This window comes from Pseudochaenichthys georgianus, chromosome 8, assembly GCF_902827115.2.
Source record: "Pseudochaenichthys georgianus chromosome 8, fPseGeo1.2, whole genome shotgun sequence".
NCBI classification, from domain to species: Eukaryota; Metazoa; Chordata; class Actinopteri; order Perciformes; family Channichthyidae; genus Pseudochaenichthys; species Pseudochaenichthys georgianus.
The window spans coordinates 14,198,504-14,211,418 of record NC_047510.2 but is presented as its reverse complement, the minus strand read 5'-3'; the positions used below and the strand labels follow the sequence as shown (position 1 = coordinate 14,211,418).

The 12,915-nt window shown below is 41.4% G+C and overlaps 1 protein-coding gene across 1 annotated transcript in view; it reads left to right on the top strand.

Annotated features, from left to right (window-relative positions):
- phactr3b (phosphatase and actin regulator 3b) overlaps positions 1–12,915 on the top strand; it is an 86,164-nt gene that overhangs the window by 1,198 nt on the left and 72,051 nt on the right. The gene's annotated exons all lie outside the window — the stretch shown is intronic.

The window sequence follows — 12,915 nt, the reverse complement described above, 5'->3', positions numbered from 1 at the left end:
CAGTCTGACGTGAGTTGCATTTGCAGTACATCTTCGAGACAAGAGTCCTGGCTTCATATGCTGCAGCATTACATTAGCACCCATATTGAGCTCCTGTGTTACTGTGCAATGCTACGGTCTGTTTGAACATCAGAGCATTTGACAGGGCCGGCTATCTTTAGACACGAGGGCCACAGAGAGACTGCAGGAAAAAGGAACTTCAAGTTCTCTTGCCAACGGCGGATATTGTTGTGTTCATGCTCTCACTTTTCCAATCCAGTGCTTGTCACATTGTCGTGGTTGTTATGGTTGCGTAACAGTGTTGGTGTACGTATAGCCCTGACACAACACTTGCAGGATTGTCCAGTTATATATAAAATACCGTCTTAAAACGTACATTTACAGAGATCTCCCCCCGGGTTAGACGCCATAGAGGATTTCACCTAAAGCTGACGTTTCCTGTGCAATATTTTAGGCAAGAAGGGCTCAATGCAGCAGTGAAAACCCGCCTGTCCTCCCCTCCCACACCCCTCCATTTCTGCTCAGCTCTAACCCTTTCATAGCCCAGGCACCTCTACTGCAGCTTTGATCCTGCACTTAAAGAACCATCTAGTAAAGGGGAGGACAGGGGGGAGTGACAGGTCCCGAATGTGCATTATCACAGCACCCAGCTGGGTAATGTCACAGTAGATCAGCCGTACTAAAGACCACACTCAACCACTTCTTCGTCTATCTTGATGCTTTGATATGGATACAGAAAGAAGAGCAGAAAAATCACTGGTTATTAGTTTGCGCTTTTGTGCAGGCGGCTGGATAGGAAACACATCCTGTTGTCGGTGACCCCTTTCAATTTGTATGCAGCAAACGTAGGCAGTGGTAGATAGATACAGAAAGAAGAGCATAAAAATCATTTTTATATTTGTGTTAAGACTCATTTTATGCATCCAAATCAGATTCCCATGCCGCTCATTTCCACGCAGTATTAAGCCCACAGAGTACCGAGCACTGATTTAACTTGAATACACGATTCGCCAAACTTTCCGCCTGGTTGACGATGCTTTGCTGTTACAGCTAGAGACGGCAGACCGAGAAGGAAACAATGTGCTGCTGTGGATTAAAATCTCTTTGAAGTTTCACTTGTAGCCGGCGATAAGCAGCCACCTTGTTCAGCACAGGTTACATCACTGCGATGTTGGAGATGATGCAGAACTGTAAAGGCAGCCAGACTGATTTAGCCCAAAGGTGCAACTCATGCGGCATTCAAATGTTGGCAGGCTAATCCCGAAATGTATTACTTTCATCAAGAGAGACTTCCTTCAAACACTACTTAGAATGACACCACTGTCTGCTGATAAAGAAGTAAAGTGCGATAACGCCAAATTAGTGTGTTACTTTTACACCATAATAAACAAGATATACCCACTTATTACACGGCTTAGTTGAATACTTGATTCTGATTGGTCAATTTGGACATTCCGCTGCTAAGGAGAACAGACCGTTGCTAAGGAGAACCGACCGTTGCTATGGAGGATCAAGGGACTATGTGCAGTCATAAACGTCCTGTAAATGTAACATCAGCTGTGGACAAAAAATCATTAGTTTTCCACATCCAATGATATGACTGCACATCGTCCCTTGATCATCCATAGCAACGGTCTGTTCTCCTTAGCAACGGCCGGTTGGCAAAAATGAACCACCTCCAAATTGACCAATCAGAATTGAGTACTCTACTAATCTGTTTAATAAAGGTAGTTAAACAGGCTTCTATATGTGTCATGCCTACAGGAGCAAAGTATCTTACCCAAGGACATTTTGATTACAGGGGCTGGGGATCTGTTGGAAAAATACTGAATGTACTCTTCCAGCATCAGAGTAACTTGATAACAAAGGTATCCCAACTGTAGCTGTGAACATGACAGGATGTCTGATTACCTAAAGAGCATCAGGACTGCTTGAGGCAGATGATAGCTATGTGACTAACATGATGATTCAGCCTCTATGGAGATAGACATCAAGCATGCTCATTTCTGACGTGGAGCTAATCTGAAGTAAACATTGAATACTGCTTTCTATTCCTCCATCTTGTGACTGTGTGACTCCCTCTCTTGATATCAGCATGTGAAGGACACTGTTCAGGAACTAGTTGATGCTCTGTATGTGATGACTCCTTCCTTCTGGAGAGGACCACAGACACATGGATCCTGAGGTTGAAGCTCAAGCCGGTGACCAGTGATATTTTTCAAACAGGAACCAACCATTGCCCCTCCGATGGTACATGCCCACAGCCACGCCTCTTTTATGTTGCACAGTGAGAGAAATGATGGAGGTGACAGCAGGAGTCTCTCTGGTGCTGAGCTACTAATCTGACATGCTGCTCTAACATCAAAGGCTTCCTCCCTGGACTCCTTAACTGTCAGACAACCACTGAACCCCCCCACCCCAAACACCTGCAACCCTCATTACTGATAGGCCTCCGCTTAGGCCTCTCGTTCAGGCTCAGGGGGCCTGATGAGGAGATTAGGGTTCCTTTTACATGAATGATGAGGCCTCATGTTTTATTAATCAGGAAGCTTATACATAAGCTAGTTGTCTCATTCCACATTCAGAGCGGTGATTGAAGAAAGAGAGCAGCAACACTGGCATCTCACTCCTACATATAGTACATGTTCAGAAAGCTTACCAAAGCCATGAGTCATTTAACGACTGCAGTTAGATATGAGAGGAGGTAAGGTGATGTATGTTTCGAAGCCGACCCAGAAGTTAGCATCGCAAGGGTTCCCTCAGAAAAAAAGCATTCTATGAATAAATGTTAGCTTCTCATCCAGGCTAACATCCACCGCAAAAATCAGGCAGGTTTGATATATTTAGCATGGTCCTTTGCATCCAGCACAGGAAAAAAGCGTCCTTTTTTGTTACAAGAACAGGTCCAAAAAGTCTGCTTAGTGGGATCAAGAGCAGTTAAAAGTGAAACAGCCACAAGAGGGCTCTACTCGGCAGATACATAGATGTAGCTTAAATGAGGTAGGCTGTCTCTGTCACAAAGTACCCAGCACTGCAGTCACCTCTTATATACTGTAGGATGCAGGGACAAATGGTCTGTCCAAGGTTGTGCTGCAGTCTATAGAGAACGGACAACCTCTAAGGATTACTCAGCACTTTTCTGCAAGGTTTACCATGAGTTGGAATATCCTGAAGGGACATGCACTGGAAATAAATAGTCTATCAACTCTCAAGCTCTACGAGAAAAAGCTTTGTGATATTTTGAAACTTATTAGAGGAGGTTCTCCTACAAAAAAGTGTAAAAACGTTGCTTAATTCGTGGTATTTTTAGAGCTGATTCAACTCCTTACGGTTGTTTTGGATCTCATGTCATCCCATTTCAAAAGCACATGGATTTAGCCTAACAGCGCGGTGATGATTCGTGTCGAAGTGACTCATCTGCAGACGATGATGTGATGTTGCTGAGTCGTTAATAGCTTGTTACATCAGTGAGTTTTACCCTTGTGTCTTTGCTGCGTCGGTGATTTGTTTTTATTAGCGGGCCACGACTCACTCGTACAGTGGCTCAATCTAAAGCACCTCTTTTTATGTATTTGTTGCCAACTCATCTCTCATGCCACGATGCCGAGACGTCCCCGAGTCGCACTGACTACAGCAGAGCAGAGGCAAAACATGACTTCGCCCTCCACCAATGAAACGACAGGACATTAACTCCACTATAGGGACATAAAACCTCCCTTGTTGATTACATATATTATAAGACAGTTCTTTTTTAACAGTAAAGTTATCTGAAATACTATGTTTATTTAAAGTCAGATAGACTTTTGAGCCACTTGAGTCAGCCCTGGTTGGGGCTCGATACTACAATAGTAAAAAGAGAAATATGTGATTTATCAACTGCTAAATGCTTCATTATGTTCACCAGATTGTCTCTAACTTTGTCTTCTTTTTAAAGTCTTCAAGTTGTTATTGTCATATGCAGTGGTGTAAAGTAACTAAGTACATTTACTCAAGTACTGTAAGTACAATTTTGAGGTACTTGTACTTTATTTTAAAAATTCAATGTTTTTCCAATTTTATACCTTTAGTTACTTCACAGATGAATGATGTGAAATCTAACCAAGTGTTGAATCAGACTTTAGTTCCACCTGGAGTAAATCCACCAGCTACCCTGCAGAACTAATTTCACTATATTTTGATGAGAATACTTTTGTACTTTCACTTGAGGAACATTTTGAATGCAGGACTTTTACTGTAACGGAGTATTCCTACACTCTGGTACTTCTACTTTTACTCAACTACAAGATCTGAGTACTTCTACTTTTACTCAAGTACAAGATCTGAGTACTTATACTTTTACTCAAGTACAAGATCTGAGTACTTCTACTTTTACTCAACTACAAGATCTGAGTACTTCTACTTTTACTCAAGTACAAGATCTGAGTACTTCTACTGTTACTCAAGTACAAGATCTGAGTACTTCTACTGTTACTCAAGTACAAGATCTGAGTACTTCTACTGTTACTCAAGTACAAGATTTGAGTACTTCTACTTTTACTCAAGGACAAGATCTGAGTACTTCTACTTTTACTCAGGTACAAGACCTGAGTACTTCTACTTTTAATCAAGTACAATATCTGAGTACTTCTACTTTTACTCAAGGACAAGATCTGAGTACTTCTACTTTTACTCAAGTACAAGACCTGAGTACTTCTACTTTTACTCAGGTACAATATCTAAGTACTTCTACTTTTACTCAGGTACAAGATCTGAGTACTTCTACTTTTACTCAGGTACAAGGTCTGAGTACTTCTACTTTTACTCAGGTACAAGGTCTGAGTACTTCTACTTTTACTCAAGTACAAGGTCTGAGTACTTCTCCCTCAACACTTACAGGGAAGCCAGTAGATCTCTGAGTCCCTCCAATGATCAAATAATGCTCATTATCTATGTATTAAATTCACATTACACCTGTGATCTGTTGTTGATAGAAAGATGATGTGTATAACTGCTTTAAGGGACGAGTGAAATGTGTCTCAGTTTTAAACCTCAGGACTTAAATGTCCTTAACATTTATGTTCTCAATCAGCTATACAGTTTTAGTTAGATATTTGTGATTTGCCATTAATCAAGGACAAATTGTCTGAAATAATTAGCATTGATTTCCTCATTTGGTCTCCAGGCGGGTCTGACCTTTCAGAGAACAGATTCATATTGAGAAATGTGTCTCCATGTGCAGACATGATGGCTTACTGTACGACCCCTCCCCCCCCTCACACACACACACACACACACACACACACACACACACACACACACACACACACACACACACACACACACACACACACACACACACACACACACACACACACACACACACACACACACACACACGCACACACACAGCCTCCCATCCCCCAACTACCAAACACTCTGGTATCTCTGACAAAAAAACCAGCATGTTTCACAGACAGTCGGACCTACACCATGCTGCTTTGGTGCGTTCAGGTGCTCCAAAATACACATTAAAAAGGAGTGGTGGTGAAGCTAGGCCAAAGAGATAACATACGGATTACTCTACCAAAAAAACTCCACTTTAATCGTGCTCTTCAAGCCCATGATTTAAACTACCAACACTACCTTTATCAATGTAAAACCATAATATACTTTATAAAGAAATACATTCTGTTCAGAAAGTGTCTGCAGAGACAGATCTACCGAATTACTGAGCTAGGCATGTCAGAGAGAGCTACTTGACTTAAGCTGTCAGCCATTTACACATAATGTACTTTTATGAATGTTTCATGGGCTGACCTAATTCCTTTCAGAGCCGAGTAAAAGCAATATGCTGCACAGGAAAACAGCAGCTGATCCTTTCGACGTGAGGAAGAGCCAGACAGATGGAAACAGCTGTGATACGGCCACTTCCTGGATGACCTGGTAAACTGAGAATAAAAGCTGCAGACCAACTCGGCTTATTTTTACCAGTCGTTTGTTTTCACTAAATCAGCACTGGATCCCAGAGGGGATGGAAACAGCCTCGTGAGAGTTTCATCACGAAAGAGAGAGATACTTTGCTCTCAGATGTAATTAAAGCAAACCCTTAAGCCCACGAATGGAGAGCCTGATCGCTGACAGACTTGAATTTCTCAGCAGTGGAAAAAAGAGGAGGAGGAGGAGGAGGAGGAGGAGGAGGAGGAGGAGGAGGAGGAGGAGGAGGAGGAGGAGCAAACTGCTGTTTGCTGGATTTGAAAAAGTAAAAATGGAAGCTGCTAATTAGCACTGAACTGATTTTCTATGAAAGACATGCAATTTGCCGTTATGTATCATCAAACAGTGGTGAATATACTCAAGTACTGCAAGTAAAAACATAGAGATTCTTGTACTTTACTTTACTGGAGTATTTTCACATTACTGTTCTTTATACTTTTTACTCCAATACATTTATTTTACACATATTTAGGAAATGTATACAAAATATAAATCAACTAATGCATTATCACATTTGTATTATAGGCTAAGCTACCCACTAGAGCACATGTGTCAAACTCAAGGCCCGGGGGCCAAATCAGGCCCGTGGTGGATTTAATTTCAGCTCGCAGGATCATTTATAATTCCTATTAGATCTGGCCCTCCGGTATATTGCACCTTCACTCCATCCTGAGGGTCTCCTCCGCTCAGAGCCTGAGCCCAAACATTAATGAGCTTGCACCCGAGATGAGACGCCAAGTATCTGAGCTAGCATCACAGAGCAGCACACTGAGTTCAGTGGATGCTTCCTTCTGCACTTTCTCTCTCACGACAACAGGGCATGTTTGGTTTGTTCTTTGAGGGAAATTGTTTTGTTTGAAGCTGTTGTTAAAAATGTAATCATAAGAAATGACTCTGGAGAAGCTGCAGATAGAGCCATAAGAAATTAATGCAACTGATTATTTAATGTTTAATGTTGTTTTTATAGGCAATAATTTAAGCTTTGTTAGTTCCAGGTTTAATATGTGCAATAAGTTCATTTCAACACGTTATGCAATAAGCATTGAAACAGTCCGGCCATCGACTAGCACCCTTTCTTTTATTTTGGCCCACTGTGTATTTGAGTTTGACCCCCCTGCTTTAGTACATCAAGCAATTCAAACATTGAAGTAATAAACACATACATCCTTATCTGGATGCTGTACAGTTTTGTGTGTGCAAATAACAATAATAAAAGAAAGCAGTAAGTAAGAACAGATGTTGGTGTGTCATCTGGAGGGAAACTGATTGCAAACAAACTTAAGCAGGAGACACATTTTCTGGCACCAACATTTCAAATATGAAGACTAGCTGCCATTTTCTGTTTTTGAAATGATTTAAAACTGAATATCTTTGAGTAATCAGAATCAGAATCACTTTATCCGTTCCACAGAGGGGACATTTACATTTGTTACAGCAGAAAAGAGCCACAGACAGCTTAATATTAACTAAGAAGCATGCATACAATAATATTAAAGATACACAAATTACACAATTTACAAAATATACATTAGTCAATCATTCTGGAAATGTGTGTTGGGTCATTTCCAGGATTTTCTGACCACCTTTAAACCAAAGAAATCGGTACAGTCCTGCAAAGTCGAGGCAGCACCAAAACCTGGCCTCCTTCCAACCTCGCAGCATCTCCTCCTGAGGAATCCCACACACCGTTTGCAGCTCACACACACACAATAGTCGAGTGTGTCTTCCCCATAATCTGTCACTGTGACACTGCATTGGCTCGCTGAAGCAGACTGTTGCTGCACCTGAGGAATGTTTTCAGCAGATTAAAAGGGGAACACAGCGAGATTCAAGGCTTTTATTGTCATTCGTACATAGCTACAGGGTCGTTATGTCATTGAAAATCTGAGGTCACAGGCTCCTCCTCCAACAGTGCAACACAATAAAGCAGATATAATTGTTAAAAGTGCAAGTAAATACAAATAGAATAGAGCAGCTGGGTTTATGATAGTAACATGTGTTTGAACATGCAGCACCGTCATAATGCAACGCCTGTTTAGGAGTTACATGTCGAACACGTCATGAAAACACCTTATTGCCTCTGGAGAGACTCCAAGCTTAACGCCATGTCCTGCTATTGTCCTTGGAGACAATATATTCAATACTCATATAGTTTATCTTATTACTGTTCAGCTGTTGTGCCGTCGGGTACATATGTAAATGATTTAAGCTCCAATAGAGTCATGCAGAGACGAGTCTTACGATTTTAACGTTTTGTTCTTCGACATGATATACTGTACGTCAGCAAATACAAGTGACTAAATGTCGTCACACCATGTTGGCCATGTTTAGCTTAGCGGTGGGGATAATCAGCCATGACTGTGATAGCTTGTTTGTAGCCTAGCGTTAGCTTTTTACTTCCGATGATGGCATGTACGCTTAAAAAATCACAAAATGGTGATAATATGTGGAGATTATACAGCTTTACAAAAGTTGTACCATGAATGTGTGTTTGACACAGAGCTTGTTTTCTGCAAATACTGAAATCCAATGTGATAATTCCATTTATTTTCGTCGAGGGAACCCTTGCGTTGCTAACTTCCGGGTCGCCCTACAAAATAAGTCATCACTGCACCGTCCTATTACACCATGAGATAAAGACATTGGCTACATGCTGGGTAACTTCTCAGATTCTTAGTTCACTCCTGTCTCGTTCATATTATATAACTAAGGGTCTGGAGGCGAATAAAGCATTATATCATTCTAGTAGGTTGACCTTCACCATCTCCATAAACACTTAAGGTATTTAGTGTAGGATTATTGATGTCTGGAGTTGTGTTCCAACTTTATATCCACAGCTATTTACGGTTCAACTTCAGTGCCAGGACAGCTTGTAAAGAACAAAACATGGAGGATTAATGTGACAGGCAGTAAAGCAACATGACTCACGATATGATATAAGAGAAGAAATGCGTGGTAAACAGGCAGAACTTTAAAGAGCAACAGTGAAAGGTGTGTGTGTGTGTGTTTGTGTATGTACATGATAGTATATACATTTGCAAAATAAGCTAAAAAAATCCTCCTACATATTTCCAAAGTAAACATTATAGGCAATCGCATATCTTCTATTTGTCAGATTCCCTAAAAAAATGTTGTTGTTGTTGTCAAACGTGAACATAAAAATGTCAGCTGTTATTTCAAATTTGAGATGTTCAGCATCTTTTTCAGGTGTATATCAGTATCTAGTGTCTCTACTTTAAAGAGTCCTCTCCTGCTGATGTTCAGGTGTATATCAGTATGTAGTGTCTCTACTTTAAAGAGTCCTCTCCTGCTGATGTTCAGGTGTATATCAGTATCTAGTGTCTCTACTTTAAAGAGTCCTCTCCTGCTGATGTTCAGGTGTATATCAGTATCTAGTGTCTCTACTTTAAAGAGTCCTCTCCTGCTGATGTTCAGGTGTATATCAGTATGTAGAGTCTCTACTTTAAAGAGTCCTCTCCTGCTGATGTTCAGGTGTATATCAGTATCTAGTGTCTCTACTTTAAAGAGTCCTCTCCTGCTGATGTTCAGGTGTATATCAGTATGTAGTGTCTCTACTTTAAAGAGTCCTCTCCTGCTGATGTTCAGGTGTATATCAGTATGTAGTGTCTCTACTTTAAAGAGTCCTCTCCTGCTGATGTTCAGGTGTATATCAGTATGCAGTGTCTCTACTTTAAAGAGTCCTCTCCTGCTGATGTTCAGGTGTATATCAGTATCTAGTGTCTCTACTTTAAAGAGTCCTCTCCTGCTGATGTTCAGGTGTATATCAGTATGTAGTGTCTCTACTTTAAAGAGTCCTCTCCTGCTGATGTTCAGGTGTATATCAGTATGTAGTGTCTCTACTTTAAAGAGTCATCTCCTGCTGATGTTCAGGTGTATATCAGTATGTAGTGTATCTACTTTAAATAGTCCTCTCCTGCTGATGTTCAGGTGTATATCAGTATGTAGTGTCTCTACTTTAAAGAGTCCTCTCCTGCTGATGTTCAGGTGTATATCAGTATCTAGTGTCTCTACTTTAAAGAGTCCTCTCCTGCTGATGTTCAGGTGTATATCAGTATCTAGTGTCTCTACTTTAAAGAGTCCTCTCCTGCTGATGTTCAGGTGCATATCAGTATGTAGTGTCTCTACTTTAAAGAGTCCTCTCCTGCTGATGTTCAGGTGTATATCAGTATGTAGTGTCTCTACTTTAAAGAGTCCTCTCCTGCTGATGTTCAGGTGTATATCAGCATGTTGTGTCTCTACTTTAAAGAGTCCTCTCCTGCTGATGTTCAGGTGTATATCAGCATGTAGTGTCTCTACTTTAAAGAGTCCTCTCCTGCTGATGTTCAGGTGCATATCAGTATGTAGTGTATCTACTTTAAAGAGTCCTCTCCTGCTGATGTTCAGGTGTATATCAGTATGTAGTGTCTCTACTTTAAAGAGTCCTCTCCTGCTGATGTTCAGGTGTATATCAGTATGTAGTGTCTCTACTTTAAAGAGTCCTCTCCTGCTGATGTTCAGGTGTATATCAGTATCTAGTGTCTCTACTTTAAAGAGTCCTCTCCTGCTGATGTTCAGGTGTATATCAGTATCTAGTGTCTCTACTTTAAAGAGTCCTCTCCTGCTGATGTTCAGGTGCATATCAGTATGTAGTGTCTCTACTTTAAAGAGTCCTCTCCTGCTGATGTTCAGGTGTATATTAGTATGTAGTGTCTCTACTTTAAAGAGTCCTCTCCTGCTGATGTTCAGGTGTATATCAGTATGTAGTGTCTCTACTTTAAAGAGTCCTCCCCTGCTGATGTTCAGGTGTATATCAGTATGTAGTGCATCTACTTTAAAGAGTCCTCTCCTGCTGATGTTCAGGTGTATATCAGTATGTAGTGTCTCTACTTTAAAGAGTCCTCTCCTGCTGATGTTCAGGTGTACATCAGTATGTAGTGTCTCTACTTTAAAGAGTCCTCTCCTGCTGATGTTCAGGTGTATATCAGTATGTAGTGTCTCTACTTTAAAGAGTCCTCTCATGCTGATGTTCAGGTGTATATCAGCATGTAGTGTCTCTACTTTAAAGAGTCCTCTCCTGCTGATGTTCAGGTGCATATCAGTATGTAGTGTCTCTACTTTAAAGAGTCCTCTCCTGCTGATGTTCAGGTGTATATCAGTATGTATTGTCTCTACTTTAAAGAGTCCTCTCCTGCTGATGTTCAGGTGTATATCAGTATGTAGTGTCTCTACTTTAAAGAGTCCTCTCCTGCTGATGTTCAGGTGTATATCAGTATGTAGTGTCTCTACTTTAAAGAGTCCTCTCATGCTGATGTTCAGGTGTATATCAGTATGTAGTGTCTCTACTTTGAAGAGTCCTCTCCTGCTGATGTGCAGGTGTATATCAGTATCAAATCAAATCAAATCTGATTTCTATAGCACATTTAAAAACGATTTCCGGTCGAGCCAAAGTGCTGCACATGCAGATAATAAATAACACATTACTACCGATGTAAACAGAAGACAATAAATTATAACAACAAATATAAAAATCAAACACAGGGACGTGTCATGAGTCGTGCTCTGCTATGATTAGAAGGCCAGGGTGAAGAAGTGAGTTTTTAGTTTTGATTTAAAAACCCCTAGGGTCTGGGCCGACCTCACATGGAGGGGCAGAGTGTTCCAGAGCCTGGGGCCAGCCGCCGCGAAGGCTCGGTGCCCTCTGGTTTTTAGCCTGGTTTTAGGCACTACCAGTAGCAGCTGGTCAGCAGACCTTAACGCTCTGGCTGGGGTGTAGCGCTGGAGGAGTTCAGCTATATAGCCGGAGCCAGCCCATTTAGTGCTTTAAAAACAAATAAAAGGATTTTAAAATCAATTCGGAACCGAATTGGAAGCCAGTGCAATGAGGCCAGAATTGGGGTGATGTGGTCACGCTTTTTGTGGCCAGTGAGGAGACGTGCCGCTGCGTTCTGCACTAGCTGCAGGCGTTTAATTGAGGCCTGGTCCATACCCACGTATAGAGCGTTGCAATAATCGAGTCTCGAGGTCACAAAGGCGTTGATAACTCTCTCCAGGTCTTTGAAAGATAAAAAATACTTGGTTTTGGCCAATACTCTTAATTTAAAAAAGCAGGATTTCACTACGCTGCGGACCTGCTTGTCGAATTTAAAAGTGTTAGTAAAAGTCACTCCAAGATTCATGACCGAGGAGAGGATGTTTGTTTTAAGAGGACCCAGAATGTCAACAGAAGAGGCTGGAGGTTGGGGTCCAAAAAAGATGACCTCAGTCTTGCTCTCGTTGAGGTTAAGAACATTTCTGCTCAGCCAGGACTTCATTTCTGTCAGGCAATCCATCAACTGCTGTAGTGAGTGTTTGTCATTTCCTTTGAGAGGCAGATAAATCTGAACATCGTCAGCGTAGCAGTGGAAGGGAATGTTACGTTTTCTGAGGATTGAACCTAGGGGCAGTATATACAATAAAAAGAGGATGGGGCCCAGGATAAAGCCTTGGGGAACCCCACAAGTAAGAGGGGCCTTTGCAGAGGAGAAGGCACCTAGCTGCACTGAAAAACTGTAGTCTGTCAGGTAGGACCTGAACCATGCAAGGGCAGAGCCTGTGATGCCAGCGGACTGTTCAAGCTGTGGTGACAACAGGATGCTATGGTCCACTGTGTCGAAGGCAGCTAGGTCTAATAATACCAGGACAGCTGGACAGTATGTAGTGTCTCTACTTTAAAGAGTCCTCTCCTGCTGATGTTCAGGTGTATATCAGTATGTAGTGTCTCTACTTTAAAGAGTCCTCTCCTGCTGATGTTCAGGTGTATATCAGTATGTAGTGTCTCTACTTTAAAGAGTCCTCTCCTGCTGATGTTCAGGTGTATATCAGTATTTAGTGTCTCTACTTTAAAGAGTGCTCTCCTGCTGATGTTCAGGTGTATATCAGTATGTAGTGTCTCTACTTTAAAGA